Source organism: Pongo abelii, chromosome 1 (assembly GCF_028885655.2).
Source record: "Pongo abelii isolate AG06213 chromosome 1, NHGRI_mPonAbe1-v2.0_pri, whole genome shotgun sequence".
Lineage (NCBI taxonomy): Eukaryota > Metazoa > Chordata > Mammalia > Primates > Hominidae > Pongo > Pongo abelii.
In genome coordinates, this window is record NC_071985.2 from 60,044,924 (window position 1) to 60,069,287 (window position 24,364).

A 24,364-nucleotide genomic window follows, 5' to 3' on the forward strand; every position below is an offset into this window, starting at 1 on the left:
TAAAGTATAGAAATAAATGAAAATAAGAATGAAGATAATTTAGGAAAAAAATTATCAATGAAGGTTTTGATGAAACAAGTTGGTGTTTCAATTTTCCTCCAGTACTACTGAGTTCCTTCACACAAAATGTTTGAAAACTTTTTCTGTAAAGGGCCAGGTAGTAAATATTTCAGGCCGGAAGGCCATAGGATCTCTATTGCAACTGTTCAGCTCTCCTTGCTGCAGCAGAAAATGTAGCCATAGATAATATGTAAATTAATAGCCGTGTTCCAAATACACTTTATCTACCAAAGCAAATAGGAGGTCAGATTTGACTATGGATGGTGGCTCGCTGACCACTGCTTCAGGCAATAACTATGGTAATTATGAATTTTTCCAATGTTTTAAACTTATTTGCAGAAATTACTATACAAATAATTGATGTTTAATAACCATGTTTGAGTTATTGACATCCCACAGAGAGAGGAAAATTTTTGTCCCAATGAAGAGGCCGATAGTTATGATAGACAAAAAAGTAACATGTGAGCTCATTAACTGAATAAATATATACCACTACTAATAGTAGTTTGAATAATTACATTGAGAGAACCAATAACAGCATATGGGTACTTGATATGCAATGGATTATATTTCATTTGGTCATGAATTTATTCTCTCTGGAGTAAACATTCTGAATAAATTGTAAGCAGTTGAAAATTTTTGAATGTATTGATTTATGTCAGTCACTAACTGTGCAAAAGTATGCATTGTGCCATTCGTGCTTCATGGCTTTGCACATACTATTTTATCTTCCTGGATGTCAATTCCTTCACTTGTTTCTATGAAAGCATGACACCATGATCATATTAACAAAATTGGAAATAGGAAACTCAATTGAATGATAATAACATTGACAGTGATATCATATCCCAGCTCTGTCCTTTTTGACATCAGCTCTCTGAACTTCAGAAAGAATTTTCATGGAATGTTGGCAGTTCATCCTCAGTTGCTCAATGATTTTGTTGAGTTTCAACCAAAGCACTTTTGCTTATATAAAACCATCTTGTTTAATTGTGTGTTGCTTACTGCCGCCAACTAAAATGTAAGTTCCATGAGGAGGATTATTGTTTGTCTTATTAAAGCGCTGTTTTTTGACTGGCATGTACTTAGTATTTAAAGGAAATTCTAAACTCGCTAAAGGAAGCTATCATCTATTTTTCTTTCACCCATAGTGTCCATTATAGGTAAGTTATTTATTGAAGAAGACCTAGACAATGCTTACTTTGGATTAGTTAGAAATGTCTTGGATTTCCTTAAATGTTTCTAATAATGGATTTTGAGTGTCATAAGGCTGAATGAAAGCATATCCTTTAACTTTATAGATTAGATGTCCTTTAGGTTGACGGATAATTTTAGGCCTCAGAAATTCCCCTATTGTAGTTTACATACAACTTCACTATGCAAGGTTTGGCTGTCTCCCAAATTCATGTTAGTGTTCCAGCATGAATTTCCAGCTTCTACTGATCCATTTGGAAGAGTAAATAGAAAAGCAAATTGATTTTAACTTGAGTGCCAATTCTTATGGATTGGTAGTGGCTCTTTAGAGCATTAAGGTGAGAAATATTTCGAAGTTACATCTGGGTTCAGCTGGGGAAGAGTGCATTGGAGGATTAGTGATGTTGTTTGAGAAAGAGGAGATTAGGTAGTAATATGCACACCATATTTTAGAATGGAACATAGACGTATTATTCTAAAAGCACTTTTCAAAAAGCAAGTATATTACTATTGTTTAAATAACACTGGTGCTTTCCTTTTTACATGCAAATGGATATTTACTTTGTTCTTTCCATTCCTCCTCTTTTCTGTTAGAATAAAGATGCCTAGTATATTTTAGTCTTACATTAGTCATTAATATGAGCATCTCTTGCTTGATCAAATTCTTAGACTCAACAGCCATAAATACATTAAAAACTTAATGAACTGTGTATTTCAATTCTATTCTGAGTTAAATTTTAAATAGTTATCTAATGGTTACAGGAAAAACAAATGTTAACTGATGAAATATTAACAGCATAGGAGAAAATATGAAAACATAATTAAATAACAATGAAAATGACATTAATATCAGATCATGTCTGGACATTTTTACTACCTTTACATTATTTATCATGGATGTCAATGTTTTAATGGCCATCTGTTCAATATACGAAGTACTACATGCCATTAAGACACTAAATTACTATCAGATGCAAAACAAAAAAAAATAATTCATACATCTTGTGTCCCAAGCATGTACTTATATTAGAAAGTATGAAATAAAAATTCCTCTCAGGAGATGGAAGTTATATGTTATCTGTGTGAGAGTTATCTTCAGTTGTAAAATTTCAAATTCCATTTATTCTGCTTCATTTCCATGCCACTGGGTGTGAAATTTATGATATGGAGTTTGGAGCCTATTAAATCTAGAAGAGAGAGATGGTGTGACAGGGTGAAGCAAAAGCTTGTATCTGGAAGAGTTTGAAAATATATATAGATGTGATCATGTTACAAAAAAAAGATCACTATCAGTTAAATCCACTGGTTTGGGGTCAGAGATAAAAATACCTGTATTATAGTGACCCTATAATAACCTACTTATTTCAATTCTTATTTGCTTGAACTTATTCACGAATGTTATCACCCAATTTTCATCTATTGCAGAGTTTATGGACCTTAACTTCAAGACTACTTTTTAAAACCAATCAAAGATAAGTCCAAGTCAAAAAAAACACCATAAATTCATAAAATGGGGACACTTTTAAAATAAAAAACTTAAGATTAACATGATCAGTCATCATCTTCTAAAAAAATAGTTGTCAAATATGGATGAGCTGTGGTAAACAATTATATACAGACAGACACACACAAACACACACACGCACCCCCACATTTTTTCTGTTTTGTCCTCATTGAAGATGAATTTATTTCAATATTATATCTCTTTGAAGCCTGGCATCTGTTAATGATTGAGGTACTCTGAAATAGTGTTGATCATATTTGCATGATTTACAGTGTTAAAAATTTCTTTCGGCCGGGAACGGTGGCTCACACCTGTAATCCCAGCACTTTGGGAGGCCAAGGTGGGCGGATCATGAGATCAGGAGATTGAGACCATCCTGGCTAACACAGTGAAACCCCATCTCTACTAAAAATACAAAAAATCAGCCAGGCGTGGTGGCGGGCACCTGTAGTCCCAGCTACTTGGGAGGCTGAGGCAGAAGAATGGCGTGAACCCGGGAGGTGGAGCTTGCAGTGAGCCAAGATCACACCACTGCACTCCAGCCTGGGTGACAGAGTGAGACTCTGTCTCAAAAAAAAAAAACAAAACAAAAATTCTTTCATATATATGAAATATAACTTCTAATAACTTCAAATTATAATTCAGAGTTCTAAACTTTTGACCCCACAAGTCCAATGTATCTTGTATGTAAAATTTTATCAAATATTTGAGGATTTGTATGTATATTGTATCATTTTCTGCACTTTATTCTCTGAGTTACACTCCCCAATTCCCGAAAACTTTACTGATTTTTCTGTCACCATGATCAGACTCCATGAATACAACCTAATCTTTTTTTAGTATCTCTCCTAAAATGCTATTCTTATAAAGATATATATTTAATAGCAGGGAAAAAAATCTATAATCCAAGTGTATGTCAGTCAGAGAATGTATTCCAAAAAAACCTAGTCTCTCAATTCTAATAAAAATTCAACATAAGAAATATATTTATAGAGCATAGCTTGAAGAGTATGCAGTCCATACAACATTAAGTAACTCTAAAATCTATTTTTGGATTAAATCACACAATTAGAAAATTCCTATAAGATTAAAATTATCTGAATTCCCTTTTGCTTTGTTCACGGCAGAATCAGATTAAATTGAAGAACAATAAAAAAACAGTCCTTGGAAATTTGTCACTCCTTTTTCCTTATTTATAGTTAAAAATATTTGTCATTATATCACCTCATGTCCATTTAGGATAATGTGTCCCTCTTCAAATTGTGTGCAAGAAATCTTGGAGCCATATTTTGGCTCACATCTTAGAAGAGACTAGCACATCACCCAACAGGATTTGTGGGCAAAGATCATACTAGCTAATTCTCACATTACTTCTGTAATTTCTCCATTTACTTAAAATATTTATGTAAAGCAGCACCATTTTTTTAAAGAGCAAGTTGACTAGTGAATGAGAAAATAAAATAAACCATGACTTGCTTATAGAACAAAACCCTGAAGGAGGTAAAGTTACCTACTTTACTTTTACAACAGTATAAGACATGGTAGTTAAAAGGATTTATGCACATAAAGGCTAGAAGTAGTATTCACCTATGTTTCATGAAAAAATGTACACTTTTTCTCCACAAATGAATATTTTAGCCATGTGTTAAATACATACTTATTGAATGGTGGTAGCAAAATGTAGATATAGCATGAAAATTTTCCCAAACCTTACAGTACAGTCAGGAGAGATAAGAAAGTAATCCATAAAAAGTTACAGTGACATGCACATGGTAAATTGAATAAAGGACAAGGAATATTCAGAAAGATTGGGGTGAGGTTTGTAAAGCTCCCTAGAGAAAATGACTGTAAGGTGTTATAAAGGAATAAGTAGAAATTAGATAAAGAATGAAAAAGACTAATGCATTCCAAGCAAAAGGAATATGATTTATACATAGGGGTTGTAGTAAAAAAGCAGGATGAGATTCCCGGAAAGAAAGTAGTCTGGAGATGCTGAGACCTGTACATTGAAGAACAGGGAAAAGTAGTCGCATCTTTTTCTTTGTTTTCCTCATGAACACCTTGTTTCAGTTATCTATTACTGCTTAAAATTCTACCCTAACATTTAGTGACTTAAAATCCATGCAGCTGCAGTCACGGACGCTATAACTGGATTTAGGGAGTTCAAGTGGTCTCATTCACCAACTTTCAGCCAGTTGGTGCTGGCTGTCAGCTTGAACACCTTAGATTTTCTCTGTGGGCTTTCACTTGTCAGTAGCCCACACTGGCTTTTTCACAGAATAGTGGACTCAAGTTCTAAGAAGTCCAAGGTAGAACCTGCAACATAGCCTGGGTCTGGAACTTGCCAGTGCCATTTTTTCATATTCTGTTACCCAAAGCACGTCACAAACTGGTCAGATTTAAAGGGAGGGAAAAAGGGCTTCGTATCTTGATTAAGAAGCAGTGAAGTCTCTTTCCCTGTGACAATGAAACAAATTATTGCAGTCATCTTTGTCAACAATCTATTGACACTGCCACTAATAGTCCAGTGTATCAGGAATGTCATTGTGATAGACCAAGAGCAGGAGGATCATTATATGGGATTGACATGTCCCTCCAAAATTGAAAAGATTTTAGAAGAAATGGGTGTGAAGGAGGCTGGGGGAAAAAAATTTGAAACAACCAAAAGATGGCAATATGTGTCATAACAATTCATATACATAGGCTATTTGTTTTCATTAGGTATAAATAAATCAGATATAGAAAGTAGGGAGTGTAGAGTCAAGTTCTATGAAAAACTGATTGTTTTAAACCTTCATTTGAAGTGTTTAAAAAACATCTACATATTAGAGTCTTCTTTTATTGAAGTATAAAAATTCCCAGTTTAAACAAACATAAAAAATAAAAACGTTACTTAAAATATACAGCACAACTTTCAAAGGAAGCAAAAAGCTAAAGAATAAAAACATAATCCTTAAAAATTGTTGCAATTCAAAATACAAAGGACTTTTATTTGATTTATCTTACTTAAAATCTGTAACAACTCTGAAAAGTAAATCTTATTACCCTGCTTTAAAGATAAGAAAACTGAAAGTAGGTACCTTTCAAAAAGCCTGGTCTTTCTTATTCCAAATGAGCTAAATCAGAAAAGGAAACTTGGTCTCAGTCTGAGACTTGAGAAGATGGAGAGTCTGGACCATTTCCAAGATTGTCTTCCTTCAGTTGACACTGAATTGCAAACAATCTGTGTAAGAGACACACACACAATCATTCAGAGGGATCCCAGAGGGGATGCAGTTTCTCACACAGGGTGCCTGAAGTTCTGTAATCACTGTGAAGTCTGGGGATGCTCTGAGTTGAGGGAACCAAGTAACTGCAGGTTCACTTCCTTAGATAACTTGATTGGCAAAGAGGCCACATTAGCTCCCAAGAATCTACCCATTACCAAATCTACCTACTACATTCTTACTATGCATGTTACACTAGTCTGGGTTCTATTACCAGGTTTCAAATTCTGAAATATTTACTTTTTCTAAAACATTAAATTACTTACCAATTAAGATATCTATAATTTCTAAATCTCTAATTTTTTTTTTTGAGATGGAGTCTTGCTCTGTTGCCCAGGCTGGAGTGCAATGGTGCAATCTCAGCTCACTGCAGCCTCTGCCTCCTGAGTTCAAGCATTCTCCTGCCTCAGCCTCCCAAGTAGTTGGGATTACAGTTGCCCACCACCACACTCGGCTAATTTTTGTATTCTTAATAAAGGTGGCATTTCATCATGTTGGCTAGGCTGGTCTCAAACTCCTGACCTCAAGTGATCTGCCTGACTGGGCCTCCCAAAGTCTTGAAATTATAGGTGTGAGGCACTGTACCATGGCCTAAATCCCTAATTTTGATTTTAAATAATTAATGTGAGACGTATTGCATCCAAAATAATGGTGACATATCTAATTATACAGCACCTCTGTGTCATGCTAATAAATTTTATGATAAATATGCTCACCAGAAAATATTTCTGTTAGTATAGCTTATAGATTTAAAGATTTTTTTCCTTTAGAATTATGCTTTAAAAGTATTTAGGGGAAATATTATGTAGTAAAATATTTTGAGTGTAAGTGAGAAAACCACGTACTCAAATGCTTCTAATATTTCCTCTTAAATTTGGAAATATTTATATAACATCTTATGGTAAGATGACTATTACTTTTCTTGGTCGCTTATATCTCAAAATATGGCAAAAAGCAAACGTTGACCTTTTCTGTGTTTGAATACAAAAACTAAAAGCTTTCTTATTTTTGATTCTTTACTTTTTGGACCATCTCCCGGGAAGCTCCGCTTCACTACAGATTGAGTGGGTTAACCTGTTGCCCTCAAGACTATTTGTCTCTATGGAACTCTACTCATTCATCCTCAAAGGCACCTTTCCTTTCACAGCCATACAAGCAGAGTTTTTATACAGAGAGTGAATTAATCATGTTTTTGTCATACTGCACACAAAATAAGTCACTTGATACAACAGAGCAAACTGTTAGCTGTAAGTTCACTCCATTAGAGTTTTACAATATGATTTTAGTTATATTCTTCTAGGAGACAGTCAGGATTGATTGTAGGATAAAACATTTTAATTTTCAATTTGCTAAAATACAGCACTCAACTTCAAAGACACAGTCTAAAGTAACTCTTGTAAAAATGTACTATTATATGGAAACAACATTTATTATATTCCTATCAGGAATTCTAATGCATTTTCTTGGGCCAAATTGTGAATTATTTAAGGTAATGTAGGTGCTAATACTTATATGGGTTATAATTTATTTTAAATATTTAAAACTTTATTGCAATTTTAACTTATATTCCAGCAGTCTACAGTATTTAGTATTTTATGTCAATTGTTTTATCTAGAAAGTGACTTTCTTTTGTCTTATCTTTTTCTACAATCTCAACTACTAACTCCACTGAAATTTATGTAAGCAAATTTACCATCTTAAAACTTGCCCCATGAGACAGCAGAGAAATAATTTGAAAGAAAACTCCATAAACTATACCTCATTTTAAACAGCCTAAAGAGATATGGAAACATGGATTCCAGCCAAGAAAAGAAAAAGAGTAATGGGAAACTAAATTAATTTTAGGAGTTATAGAGGAATAAGTACCAGTAATTGGTAGATATAATATTAGGGTAATTTAAAAATGCACATTTTAAACATTTTTTAAACAAAAACTCCTTAGAAGCTGCCTCTATCTATGCCTAGTCTCTTACAGACACAATTATCATATGATCATTTTCAAGCATCTTTATTGTCTTTGACTTCCAAGATAAATTTTTATGGAAAATAGTGGGTTGAGTGTTTCAGAGTTAACATATTCTAGCCAGTTATATAAAATTATAATTATCAAAAATGTTTTTTGTTTTTATTTTGATACAACCACAAGCTACTGATCCTGCAAGGCTATGGCAAAGAATCTTTTTGTTCTTAAACCCGTTAAGAGTAAGTTTCCTCGATGATGACCATTCACTCCTGAATACTTAAATACATATCAATTAAAAACCAAGACATTCTCCTATATAGTCACAAAATGCAGCCATTAACTCAGGTCAGTAATATTTACATAGTCCTACCATCTAGTCCAAAGATTCCGTTTACATTTTGCCAATTTTCTTAATGATGTTATTTACGGTAAAAGAGACAAAGACAGTATCACCTCTTACATTTAGTTGTCATGAACCTTTATTTTTTTTTAATTCTGTAGTGGTTGCTTTGACTTTCATGGACTTAATATTTTAAATATTATTGGATATTTTATAAAATATATCTCAAATTGCGTTTAACCGATACGTTGTCATTGTTAAATTTAGCTTATTTGTTTTTCACAGGAATATCACAGAAACAATGGTGTGTTCTCATTCCTTTGTATCAGATGGTACAAATTTTAATTTGTTCCATTGCTTTTGATATTCAAGTGGGTAACCTGAGGGAGGAGATAGAGCATGGTATCCAAATTGAACCCCCAGCAATCATCCCCGTACAGTAACACCATATTGAACAACTTTTTACACAAGAAACCACATTCATAATAACCAAGAAAATCAAGTGAGCAATCTTAGTGCCTAGTTTTTACATATTATCAAGAAAACATTCATTGAAGAGGGTGGGAATAACAGTCTGGCAATGCCTACACCACTCCTCCTTCAGCCTTAGGCAGCACAGCACAAAAAAAGAACCTGTGTGCTTTGGGGAGCAAGAGCGAACTGAGTGTGAGATTTTTGCATTGGAACTCAGTCACAGCAAAACACAAACACACAGCAGAATTATGCAGGTGCCCATGGAGTGAGCATTTAGATCATCCCTGAGCCAGAAGAAAATCTTCTATCCCTAGTGGGAGAAACCTAAGCCACAGACACTTCACCACTGGCTGACTAAAGTGGCCTGAGGCCAATAATAAATCTGAAGGGAAGTCAGGCCATAAGAACTGCAGTCCTTGAAGAAGCCCTGTTGCAGCACTAGTCTTAAAGGCAGTAGATTTGGGGTGTGACTCAGTGTAACACCAGCTGTGGTAGCCATGGGAGTGCATTCACTACCCCTCCCCCAATCCCAGGTGGTGGATTTCGGGGGAGACTTTCTCTGCTTGGGGGAAAGAGAGGAAAGAGCACAGAGGCCTTTGTTTAGTAACTTTGGATTAGCTAAAATAAAGTATCAGGGAGATTCCTGATGCCTCTGACTCCAGGTCTTTGCTCCTGAATGGTGATTTTAGGTTCACCCTGGGCCAGAAGGGTATCCACTGTCCTGACAGGATGAACCCAGTCCCAGCAGGATTCACTGCCTGCTAACTAAAATGGAAATGGGCCTTGAGCAAACATTAGTGGCGGTAGGCCATAGTGACGATGGGCCTTAGGTGAGCCTCAGTACTATGCTGGTCTGCAAGACCCAGAATAGACAAAATATCCTGAGCAAAAAGAACTACCTGATTTTAAGTCAGGCATTATAATACTTGACTTTAAGTTATACAACACATTTATAATAACCAAAATATGGCATCGGCATAAAAACAGACACGTAAACCAATGGAACAGAATAGAAAATTAAAATACAAATCCACACATTTACAGTGAATTCATTTTCTTTTTTTACAAAGATGCCAAGACCATACATTGGAGAAAAGAAAGTCTCCTAATCCGTAATAAATAGACTACCACCACCATCAACAACAAAAACCCCACCCAGAAACAAATGAATTAGTAGCCAAGATAACTGTTACACAAAGATGAACTGGTACCATTCCTACTGAAACAATTTCAAAAGATTGAGGAGGGACTCCTCCCCAACTCATTCTATGAGGCCAGCATTATTCTCATACCAAAACCTGGCAGATACACAACAAAAAAAGAAGACTTCAGCCCAATTTCCCCGAGAAAGTTTGATGCAAAAGTCTTCAGCAAAATGCTTGTAAACTGAATGCAGCAGTACATTGAAAAGCTAATTCACCATGATCAAGTAGGCTTCATCCTCAGGATGCAAGGTTGGTTGAACATACATAAATTGATAGATGTGATTCATCATACAAACAGAGCTAAAGACAAACGCCACACAATTATCTCAATAGGCACAAAAGAAGCTTTTGACAAAATTCAACATTCCATCATGTTAAAAACTCTCAATAAACTAGATATTGAAGGAACATACATCAAAATAATATAAACCATCTATGAAAAAGATGCCCTCTCTCATGAATCCTATTAAACACAGTATTGGAAGTCTTGGCCAGAGCAATCAGGCAACATAAAGAAATAAAGGGAATTAAAAAAGGAGAAAAGGAAGTCAAATAACCTTTCTTTGCAGACAACATGATACTATATCTAGAGAAATCCAAGTTTTGGCCTAAAAGCTCCTTCAGCTGATTTACAGCTTCAGAAAAGCTTCAGGATACAATATTGATTCATAAAAATCACTAGCATCACTATAAACCAACAACAGCCAAGCCCAGAGCCAAATCATGGACTCAATCCCATTCATAACTGCACACACTCAAACACAAATGCACACATACAAATACCTAGGAATATAGCTAAGCAGGGAGGTGAACTGTCTCTACAATGATAATTACAAAACACTGCTCAAAGAAATCAGAGATAACATAAACAAATGAAAAAACATCCCATGCTTATGGATGGGAAGAATCAATATCATTAAAATGGCTACACTGCTAAAAGCAATTTACAGATTCAACACTATTCCTGTCAAACTACCAACGACATTCTTCACAAAACTAGAAAAAGATCTATTTTAAAATTTATATAGAACCAAAAAGAGTCCAAATAGCCAAGGCAACCATAAGCCAAAAGAACAAAACTGGAGGTATCATGTTACCCAACTTCAAACTATACTGCAGGCTAAAGTAGCAAAATAGCATGGTACTGGTTCAAAAACAGACACATAGAAAAATGGAACAGAATAGAGAGCCCAGAAATAAGGCTGCACACCCATGACCATCTGATCTTCAACAAGGCTGACAAAAGCAAGCAATGTGGAAAGAACTCCCTATTTTATAAATTCTGCTAGGATACCTGGCTAGCCATATGCAAAAGATTGAAACTGGACCCATCCCTTACACCACATACAAAAATCAACTCAAGATGAACACTGAAGCATAAGACCCAGTACTATAAAAACCCTGGAAGACAATCTAGGCAATACTATTCTGGACATGGGAACTCATGACTTCAGGATTCATAGGAATTTCATGACAAATATACCAAAAGCAATCTCAACAAAAGTAAAAATTGACAAATGGGTTCTAAGTAAACCAAAGAGCTTCTGCACAACAAAAGAAATAATGAGCAGAGTAAACAGACAACCTACAGAATGGGAGAAAATATTTGCAAACTATGCATTTGACAAAGGTCTAATATTCAGCATCTATAAGAAACTTACAAACTTACAAAAAAAAAGCCCCATTAAAAAATTGGTAAAGAACATGAACAGATACTTTTCAAAAGAAGACGTACATGCAGCCGATAAGTATAGGAAAAATGCTCAATAGTACTGATCATTAGAGAAATGCAAATCAAAACCACAATTAAATATAATCTCACAAAAGTCAGAATGGCTATTATGAAAAAGTTAAAAAATAACAGATGTTGGCAAGTTTGTGGAGAAAAAGGAATGTTTATAAGCTGTTGGTATGAGTGTAAATTAGTTCAGCCATTATGGGAAGCACTGTGACAAATTCTTAGAGAGCTAAAAACAAAACTACCATTTGACCCAGCAATCCCGTTAGTTGGTACATACCCAGGGGAATAGAAATCATTTTGCCAAAAAGACATGCATGTGAATGTTCATTGCAGCACTATTTACAACAGCAAAGACATGGAATCAATCCAAATGCCTATTGATGGCATATTAGATAAAGATATTGTGGTTCATATACTCTATGGAATACTATGCAGCCATAAAACATAATGAGATCCTGTCTTTCATGGGAACATGGATAGAGCTGGAGGGATTATCCTTAGTAAACTAACACTGGCACGGAAAACCCAATACCACATGTTCTCACGTATAAGTGGGAGCTAAATGATGTGAACTCATGGACACAAAAAGGGGAACAACAGACACTGATGTCTACTTGAGGTGTCTTGAGGGTGAAGGGTAAGAGGAGGGAGAGGAACAAAAAACAGTAACTATTGGGTACTAGGCTGAGTAACTGCGTGATTAATAATAGTCTGTACAACAAACACCCATCACACAAGTTTACCTATATAAAAAACCTGCACATTTACCCTTATACCTAAAATAAAAGTTAAAAAGTAAATAAATAAGTGGTTTTGGGAAAACAGAATATCCATATGTAAAAGGATGAAACTAGATAACTGTCTCTCGTCAAATAGAAAAATCAAATCACAATGGATAAAAGACTTAAATGTACAACCACTATAAAACTATTAGAAGAGAACAAAGGAAACATTTTCTAGGACATTGGTCTGGGTAAAGATTTTTTGTATAACATCTCAAAAGCACAGGCAATCAAAGAAAAAAAATAGACAAGTTGGATTAGATCAAACTAAAATGCTTCTGCACAGCAAAGGAAACAATCAACAAAGTGACAAGACAACTCACAGAACAGAAGAAAATATTTGCAAACCGACATGCGACAAAGTATTAGTAACCAGAATATATAAGATGCTTTAACAACTAGAAAAAAAATTAAAAAAACAATAATCAAATTTAAAAATATGCCGGGCACGATGGCTCACGCCTGTAATCCCAGCACTTTGGGAGGTGGAGGCAGGTGGATCACAAAGTCAGGAGTTCGAGAGCAGCCTGGCCAATATGGTGAAACCTCATCTCTACTAAAAATACAAAAATTAGGTGGACATGGTGGCGTGCACCTGTAGTCCCAGCTGCTTGGGAGGCTGAGGCAAGAGAATCGCTTGAATCCAGGAGGCAGAGGTAGCAGTGAGCCAAGATTGTGCCACTGCACAAAAAAAGGCAAAATATCTGAGTATACACATTTCCAAAAGACATACAAATGACTAGCCAGTATATTAAAACATATTCAACACCACTAATTATTGGAAAAATGAGAATTAAAACTACAATAATGTATCATCTCACCTTAGCTAGATTGGCTTTTACCCAAAATTCAGGCAGTAATGAATGCTGGTGAGTGTGTGAAGAAAGGGAAACACTTGTTCACTGTTGTTGGGAACGTAAGTTAGTACAGCCACTATAAAGAACAGTTGGAAGTTTCTCAGAAAACTAAAAACAGACTACTATATGATCCAGTAATCCTACTGCTGGGTATATAACTAAAACAGAGGAAATCAGTATATTAAACAGATACTTACACGCTCATGTTTATTGTAGCACTATTCACAATAGCCAAAATACGGGATCAAACTAAGGGTCCTTCATTGGATGAAAGGATAAAGTAAAGATGATAGATACACCTAACCCAATATTGTTCAGCCATGAAATAATGAAAGTCTGTCACTTGAAACAACATAGATGGAACTGAAAGACATTACATTAAATGAAATAAGTCAAGTCACAGAAAGACAAAAATTGCACTCATGAGAATTAAAAAAAAATGAACTCATGAAGATAGAGAGTAGAATGATGGTTACCAGAGACTAGAAGGGTAGTAGGAATGGGGAGATAAAAAGTTAATGGGCTGATGGATCTAAAAATACAGTTAGATGGAAGCAGCAAAATCTAGTGTTTGGTACCACAATAAGGTGACTATAGTAAATAATAATTTATCGTATGTTTCAAAATAACTAAAACGTGGAAATGGGATGTTCCTAATTCCAAGAAATGATAAATTCTTGAGGTGATGGATATCCCGATTACCCTGATTTTGGTCATTACATATTTTATGCTTGTATCAAAATATCACATGTACCCCGCAAATAAGTACAACTATTCTGTATCTATAATAATTAAAAATTAAAACATTTAAAAATAAAGTTGATAACTTGATTAAAGTATTCTCTGCCAGGTTTCTTCACTATACGATAGATTATTGTTTTGCCTTTGTAAGGATTTTGCAGGGAAATAATTTAAGGAGGAGCAGGGGAGAGTTTGGTCAACATCTACAATGTTATAGTTAGATAAGAGGAATGAATTCTGGTACTCTGTTTTGCAGTAGAGTGACTATAGCTAACAATAATGCATTGTAAATTTCAAATAGTTGGAAGAATGATCTTGACTTTTCCCACAAAGAAAGAAATTATAAATGTATAAAGTGATGGATATCCTAATTACCATTATTTGATCATTACCCAATGTATACATGTATGGAAACATCACATTGCATCCTGTAATAATTTAGAATTTTTAGGTGTAAATAAGAAAAGAGTGAGTTAAAGGAGATATTTATTCCTCTTTTCCTCATACATTTATGTCTCTATATATTCAAAACAATAATTTGACACTAATACCTCTAATTTGAATTCAACATTGCAGAAATTATTCTAGACTTTTCTCTTCATTTCAGTACCTTCTTTGACAGAGAGAAACTTGGCTCTCATCATCTTTAATATATTTATTTCATTTAACAAGGTCCTCTGGCATGTAACAATTGTCCAGTCATCATTGCAGTTCCTCATATAAGTGTTTTTACCCTACTTGGCCTGCAACACTTAGTGGCTGGTAGCACCCTCACGGCTCTGACACTTGATGAGGGCCATCTCCTGTTACCTCACCACAGGGTAAATATTCTCCTCACTCCTGCACTGTGCTAAACTCTCTAACACCAAGCACAGGTAGATTCCAACCTTACCAGACCTGACCTAATGACTCTTAAAATGAACTATTCAGTAAGGAAGAAGTGAAGGCAGATGGAAAGGCAAGAAAACAGGCAGACAAGCAAGAAGGTCAGCAGATAGCAGAATTATTCTTTAAAAGCAAAAATATTAGGAAATAAATTTATTTTTCTCACATGAAAGTTTTGTTAAACTTTCTGGTAATAAGATACCTTGAATGGCTGTTTTTCATTGTAGATACTTCTCATATATACCAGTAATGAAGGAAAAAAAATGTTATAGCTGCCAGAGTGCATTGCTTATCTGCTCAACCTTTCTCAGAAACAAGGCATGTTTCCTTATATGCCAATTTTCCCCTAAATAACCCATGCTAGAAGAACCTGTAAACAGCAACAATAATAGTAACAAGGCTATAAACATATTGGCCCTGACTCTTACACTCTATGGTCCTTGCTCAGTGATTACTAATACAAAATAATCAATAATTTATTAATAACTCATGACACATTACATTATGCTTTGGAGATAGTCCATGATGACAGAGACTTCTATATATTTCAGATTAATTTTGTTTTGCTTTTATTATTGTATTGAGGGAATGACTTTTCTAAATATCTGTAAAACCACGTCTATCTTGTAGCAACAATTGTGTGCTCTGTGCATGTACAAAACTCCAGTTCTATATGGGAGCAGTATGTTTGGCCTAATTTTTTAGTGTTTCAGCCAATGTAAGTGAAGATTTGTATTTCCCTGTGATCCACTCACCCCAACAAATCTATAAGGTCATGGTCAGGGAGTCAATTCTGAATTACAATCAGCAGTACAAGAAGTAGTTGTCTTCAAAAAAATCTGCAAGACTTTAGATGTAATTGATATTTTGTTATCTTCAGATTGCTTGGTTTGGGTTTAACTATTTTCTGGAGAGATGACAAAATACGTCTTCATAACAGACTCAGAAAAAGTAACTTGCAACACTGTGTTTCTAATTTTCAATCAATTGATTTTACAATGTAAACATGACAGAATTTTGCAGCATAGTAACAGAAAATAATTATACTAAATGTATGATTCTTCTGAGATTTCTACTTAAAATAATTAGCTATGCGGATAATACAAGAGAATTTGAAAAGTCCATGCTGCCTGGCTTTCAGGTGAATTTTTAAAAGTATTTTTGAAACTGCAGCTTATAAAATATAATTATCTAATTATTTTGAATATATATGTTTGGGTGATGATGGTTGCTAACAAAAATATGGCTCATAACAGCAGTTCCATTCCATTGTCTTCAGTACATTAAAAAAAATATGCCACAAAACTCTATTCCACATTAGGTTAATTTTTTTTCTTAAAATCAGACTTTATCATGGGAAAAGCACATTCTGTATGCGTACACAAATTTGATTTATTATCTGATTATAGGTATTTCTGATTACAATCATTATTTGGATATTTGGATATAGGATAGTTGGTTAATAATCATTAATGAATCACAGTTAATATGGTCAATTCAGTTGAATGCTGCATCTTTACAGTGGAAGAAACAGTGGATGTAATGAGAATAGCACAATCTTGGAAGTAAAATATTTCTGGGTTCTAAATCCCATCTCTGTTACCTATTAGCTCTGTCCTCAGGCAAGTTAATTACCATCACTTTCCTCATCTGTAAAGGGAATAATATTAATATCTGCCTAATAGGATTGAAGTTTCATAAAATGATACATGTAAATAACACGACAGAGTGCCTGTGAATATAATATGGTTTAACATAAAATCTTATGACTCTTAGTAATTGTGCCAGGTAGGAAATTTGGAGGAATATTTACCAAGCAAATGGAAAGAAAAAAAAAAGCAGGGGTTGCAATCGTAGCCTCTGATAAAACAGACTTTAAACCAACAAAGATCAAAAAAGACAAAGAAGGGCATTCATTACATAATGGTAAAAGGATCAACACAACAAGAATAACTTACTATCCTAAATATATATAAACCCAATACAGGAGCACACAGATTAATAAAGCAAGTTCTTAGAGACCTACAAAGAGACTTACACTCCCACAGAATAATAGTGGGAGGCTTTAACATCTCACTGTCAATATTAGACAGAACAATGGGACAGAAAATTAACAAGGATATTCAGGACTTGAACTCAGCTCTGGACCAAGCAGACCTAATAGGCATCTACAGAACTCTCCACCCCAAATCAACAGAATATACATTCTTCTCAGCACCCCATCGCACTTATTCTAAAATTGACCGCATAATTGGAAGTAAAACACTCCTCAGCAAATGCAAAAGAATGAAAATTTTAACAGTCTTGCAGACCACAGTGCAATCAAATTAGAACTCAGGATTAAGAAACTCACTCAAAACCACACAAGAACATAGAAACTGAACAACCTGTTCCTGAATGACTACTGGGTAAAATAATGAAATTAAAGCCGAAATAAATAAGTTATTTGAAACCAATGAGAACAAAGGCACAACGTACCAGTATCCCTGAGACACAACTAAAGTGGTGTTTAGAGGGAAATTTATAGCACTAAATGCCCAAAGGAGAAGCCAGGAAAGATCTAAAATTGACACACTAACATCACAATTAAAAGAACTAGAGAAGCAAGAGCAAATAAATTCAAAAGCTAGCAGAAAACAAGAAATAACTAAGATCAGAGCAGAACTGAAGGAGATAGAGACATGAAAAACCCTTAAAAAAATGAATCCAGGAACTGTTTTTTAGAAAAGATTAACAAAATAGATAGACCACTAGCCAGACTAATAAAGAAGAAAAGAGAGAAGAACCAAATAGACACAATGAAAAATGATAAAGGGGTTAACACCACTGATCCCACAGAAATACAAACTACCATCACAGAATACTATAAACACTTCTAGGCAAATAAACTAAAAAATCTAGAAGATACGGATAAATTCCTGGACACATACACCCTCCCAAGGCTAAATGAGGAAGAAGTCAAATCCCTAAACAGACTAATAAAAGTTCGGAAATTGAGGCAGTAATTAATAGCCTACCAACCAAAAAAAGGCCAGGACCAGATGAATTCACAGCCGAATTTTACCAGAGGTAAAAAGAGGAGCTGTACCATTCTTCCGAAACTATTCCAAACAATAAAAAAAGAGGAACTCCTCCCTAACTCATTTTATGAGACGAGCATCATCCTCATACCAAAACTTGGCAGAGTCAAACCAAAAAAAAAAAAAATTTCAGGCCAATATCCTTGATGAACATCAATGCAAAAACCCTGAATAAAATACTGGCAAACTGAATGCAGCAGCACATCCAAAAGTGTATCTACCATGATCAAGTTGGCTTCATCCCTGGGATGCAAGGCTGGTTCAACATATGCAAATCAATAAATGTAATCCATCACATAAACAGAACCAATGACAGAAACCACATGATTTTCTCAATAGATGCAGAAAAGACTTTCAATAAAATTCAACACCCTTCATGCTAAAAACTCTCAGTAAACTAAGTATTGATGGAACATATTTCAAAATAATAAAAACTATTTATGACAAACCCACAGCCAATATCACACTGAATGGGCAAAAGTTGGAAGCATTCCCTTTGAAAACCAGCACAAGACAAGCATGCCCTCTCTCACCACTCCTATTCAACATAGTATTGGAAGTTCTGGCCAGGGCAATCAGGCAAAAGAAAGCAATGAAGTGTATTCAAATAGGAAGAGAGGAAGTCAAATTGTCTCTGTTTGCAGATGACATGATTGTATATTTAGAAAATCCCATCAGTTCAGCCCAAAATCTCCTTAAGTTGATAAGCAACTTCAGCAAAGTCCCAGGATAAAAAGAATCAATGTGCAAAAATCACAAGCATTCCTATACACCAATAATAGACAAAGAGAGAGCTAAATCATGAATAAACTCCCATTCACAATGGCTACAAACAGAATATAATACCTAGGAATACAACTTACAAGGGATGTGAAGGACCTCTTCAAGGAGAACTACCACACTACTCAAGGTAATAAGAGGGAACACAAACAAATGGAAAAACATTCCATACTCATGCATAGGAAGAACCAATATCATGAAAATGGCCATACTGCTCAAAGTAATTTATAGATTAAATGCTATCCCCATCAAGCTACCATTGACTTTCTTCACAGAATTTGAAAAAAAAAAACCACTTTAAGTTTCATATGGAACCAAAACAAAAGCCCATACAGCCAAGCCAATCCTAAGTAAAAAGAACAAAGCTTGAGGCATTGTGCTACCTGACTTCCAACTACCCTAAAAGGCTGCAGTAATCAAAACATCATAGTACTGGTACTGAAACAGATATATAGACTAATGGAACAGACCAGAGGTCTCAGACATAATGCCACACATCTACAACCATCTGATCTTTGAGAAACTTGACAAAAACAAGCAATGAGGAAAGGATTACCTATTTAATAAATGGTGCTGGGAAAACTGGCTAACCATATACAGAAAACTGAAACTGGACCCCTTTCTTACACCTTATACAAAAATTAATTCAAGATGAATTAAAGACTTAAGTGTAAGACCTAAAACCACAAAAACCCTAGAAGAAAATCTAGGCAATACCATTCAAGACATAGTCATGGGCAAAGACTTCATGACTAAAACACCAAAAACAATGGCAACAAAAGCCAAAATTGACAAATGGGATCTAATTAAGCTAAAGAGCTTCTGCATAGCAAAAGAAGCTATTATCAGAGTGAACAGGCAGCCTACTGGAAGGGAGAAAATTTTTGCAATCTATCCATCTGACAAAGGGCTAATATCCGGAATCTACAAGGAACTTAAACAAATTTACAAGAAAAAAGCAAACAACACCATCAAAAAGTGGGCAATGGTTATGAACAGACACTTCTCAAAAGAAGACATTTATGCGGCCAAGAAACATATTTAAAAAAGCTCATCACCCCTGGTCGCTGGAGAAATGCAAATCAAAACCACAATGAGATATCATCTCATGCCAGTTAGAATGGTGATCATTAAAGAGTCAGGAAACAACAGATGCTGGAGAGGATGTGAAAAAATAGGAATGCTTTTACACTGTTGGTGGGAGTGTAAATTAGTTCAACCATTGTGGAAGACAATGTGGTGATTCCTCAAAGATCTAGAAGCAGAAAAACCATTTGACCCAGCAATCCCATTACTGGGTGTATACCGAAAGGATTATAAATCATTCTACTATAAAGACACATGCACACATATGTTTATTGCAGCACTATTCACAACAGCAAAGACTTGGAACCAACCCAAATGCCCATCAATGATAGACTGGATAAAGGAAATGTGGCACATATACACCATGGAATACTATGCAGCCATAATAAAGGATGAGTTCATGTCCTTTGCAGGGACATGGATGAAACTGGCAACCATCATCCTTAGCAAACTAATGCAGGAACAGAAAACCAAACACCGCATGTTCTCACTTATAAGTAGGAGTTGAACAATGAGAACACATGGACACAGGGAGGGGACTATCACACACCAGGGCCTGTTGGGGGGTGTGGGGCTAGGAGAGGGATAGCATTAAGAGAAATAACTAATGGAGATGACAGGTTGATGTGTGCAGCAAACCAACATGGCACGTGTATACCTATGTAACAAACCTGCACATTCTGCATGTGTATCCCAGAACTTAAAGTATAATTTTTAAAAAAATTGCTGTGTATTTGTATATAGCAACAAAAATCAATTTACAGTCTATTTTCACTTTCTTCCTCTACTCCAGAACCTGTAAGCAGTCTAAAGATTTGCCTTCCCAGTTTCTTTATAGCTAGAACGGATTATAAGACCTTGTTGTGTCCAATGGGATAAAACCAAAATATAAGGCTTCTAACAAAACATTTTTAAAAGGGACAGACTTGGATGACCAAGACTTTGGGTCTTTGTTACTTCTCTTTTCCCTTTTTGGAATGGGGATGTGATGTTTAAAACTGTTCAAGTTGCCTTTAAACTGTGGTGATAAATGTCACTTTAAAAAGATGTCAAGAATGGAAAAATAAAGAAACAGAAATTGTTGAAGATGTTCTTTGAACAACAATGTGAAAAGCAACCCACGTGCTCCAATATGACTTTACTAAACCAAGAGACTCTTGCTCAGGTAACATTAAAAATTACATTATTGTTAGTTTCAGGAACATCCTCCAATCTGTTTATCTGAACAATAGACTGATCATCTAGTCCTCATTTCTCCCTTTTCAGGACAATAGATTATTCAAGCCCACTAATCAACTGGCTATCTATTCTTCAAGAGTCCCTTCTAAAGCCTTGCCTCTCTGTAGTCACTAACCCTTAACTATTGTATCTTGAATTTACCCAGTCTCAAGCACGCCCCGAATTGAGAGAATCATCTTAAATCAGATATCAAAAATCTCGAAACTGTCTGTCTGTGGCCTCCTGACTCTACGTAGCTATTAAGAAGCACTCAAAGTAGTGGTTTCCCTTACTACATTAAACAGTAAACTTGCCTTTGCGTTACGAAGAAGGTATTTTCGTGGATTTTTCTGGGACCTAGTCAACAAATACTAGGGCTTGATTACATAACATGAGATTTTTGATACAAGTGAAATGAATCTCTGCTAAAGTTTAGTTTTATTATTTCTTCCTAAGCATGTCTCTAACAAATGGTGTAGTTATTATTCTAAGTACTTTATGTAAAGATACTAGCACAGTATTTAGCATATAATCAATGAATGTTAGTTTTCCTTAATTTGTGACGACCCATTAAATGTTAGTTCATATAATCTTCATAAAAGGATTTTGAGAGGCCAATTTTTAAAAGTATATTTTGTCCTGTCATTCAGAACTTGATTCAAACATTCATTCTGTCATCTGCTGGCTATGTGACTTTGAACCCATTGATGAACTACTCATTAGGCCCCAGTTTCTGCATGAAATTGTCACAGCTACTTTACTAGATTTTTGTAAGGAAAATAGAAAACATGTCATTATTAAATAAATGTAAACTATTTAGGATAAGTCTTAGTTCTGTTGACAAAAAGAATCAAACTCTGTTAAAATATTTTAAGAGATTTATTCTGAACCAAATATGAGTGACCAGGGCCCATGACACAGCCCTCAGGAGACCCCGAGAATATGTGCCCAAGGAGGTTGGGGTACTGCTTGGTTTTATATATTTTAGGGAGACATGAAACATCGATTGAATACATTTAAGAAAAACATTGGTTTGGTTCAGAAAGGTGGGACAACTCAAAGCAGGGGCTTCCAGGCTATAGGTAAATTTACATATTTTCTGGTTGACAATTGGTTGAGTTTATCTGAAAACCTGAGATCAACAGAAAGGAATGTTCAGATTAAGATAAAGAATTGTGGAAACCAAGTTTTACTGTGCAGAGAAAACTCTCAGATAGCAGACTTCAGAGAGACCACAGGTTGTAAAATGTTTCTATGTTGTTGTTGTTTGTTTTTGAGACTGAGTCTCGCTCTGTTGCCCAGGCTGGAGTGTAGTGGTGCAATCTTGGCTAACTGCAACCTCCGCCTCCCAGGTTCAAGCGATTCTCCTGCCTCAGTCTTGGACCTAAAATGGCGCCTGGCTCTTAGTTGATTTTCTCCTGGATCTGGAAAGGAAGGAAGGAAAACAAAGGGGAAAAGGAATTCTCTATAGAATGTGGATTTTTCCCACAAAAGATTTTACAGGGCAATTTCGAGATATGGCAGAGAAATATCTTTTGGGGTAAAATATTTTTATTTTCTTCCTTGTTATTTCAGAGTCAGATTGGAAAGTAAGTCACTATATACAGGGTTAAATAAAACCCATTTGATGAGAATTTATGGCTTATAGCACATGACGCCCCAGACCCCATAGATAGGAATTTGGGCAAGATAAAAAAAAAATCAGAGTTTAGTCTTCAGTTCAATTTATTAAGTATACAACGTGTTATGCTTTCCTACCATATTTTCAGTTTCATGTTTTTTATGGTTTTCCCCTTCCATATAAAAGTAGCCTACTAGGCCGGGCGCGATGGCTCACGCCTGTAATCCCAGCTCACTGGGAGGCTGGGGCTGGTGGATCACGAGGTCAGGAGATCGAGACCATCCTGGCTAATACGGTGAACCCCCATCTCTACTAAAAATACAAAAAAATTAGCCGGGCATGGTGGCGGGCGCCTGTAGTCCCAGGTACTCGGGAGGCTGAGGCAGGAGAATGGCCTGAACCCGGGAGGCGGAGCTTGCAGTGAGCTGAGATAGCGCCACTGCACTCCAGCCTGGGCGACAGAGTGAGACTCCATCTCAAAAAAAAAAAAAAAAAAAGGAGCCTACTAAAGTCTAAATCCTCTATTCTAAATTGCTGTCTTCTTTCTCCACCCTAAAAAAAAGCAAGAATTTCAGCCCTCTGTGAATCTGTAGAAGTTCTGATATTAATTTCTATTAAAATGTTAACAACTATTAAAGTTTAATACAGGTTAAGTATCACTTACCATGAAACCAGAAGTATTTTGGATTTTGTTTTTACTTAGACTTTGAAATATTTGCACATACATCGTGAGATATCTTTGAGATGGGACCCAAATCTAAACGCAAAATTCATTTATGTTTTTACATACATTATACACATAGCCTGAAATTGATTGTATTCAATATTTTAAATAATTTTGTGCATGAAGCAAAGTTTTAGCTGCATTTTAACTGTGACCCATCACATGAGATCTGATGTGGAATTTTTGACTTGTGTCATCATGTTGGCACACAAAAAGTTTCAGATTTTGAGGATTTCAGATTTTGGAACTTTGAATTAAGGATACTTAACGTGTATGTTATTCTGCCTAAGATTATTCCATTTCTAATGGTAGAATATTATGACTTTGATAGGACAGCAGAATGATTTCTCCATTGTCAGAGAAGAATATATTTTACTCTCTGAAATTGAAGTCATACTAGGTAAACACTTATCTGTCCATGTATAACTCTAATGTGTCTATATTATTATTTAGCACTTCCATGCATAGAGTCAGCTGTTGAAAAAATACATTAAGTCTGCAAAAGGCCAAAATATTTACATTTAGATTTACCAGAGCTACAAGAAAGTGGGCTTTGGACATATTACTTTATAAAGATCATAACTAACTTGACTGCAATTTCATCACTTTCATTGATTTCTTTCTTGTCTGAAAATATCCATTTCTGACTGTTCCTTTTATTTATATCAGCAACATGGCAATAATACAATTCAAAGAACCTTCCCAACATTTTTTCTTGTATAAATAATAAAATCTTTCAAAATAAAATATTGAAGACATTTAAATCCTGGAAGTTTATATGTTTAGTTTCAGGTATTTTTAACTATAATCATTAGTTATAACAGAAGGATCTAGTTAAAAGGG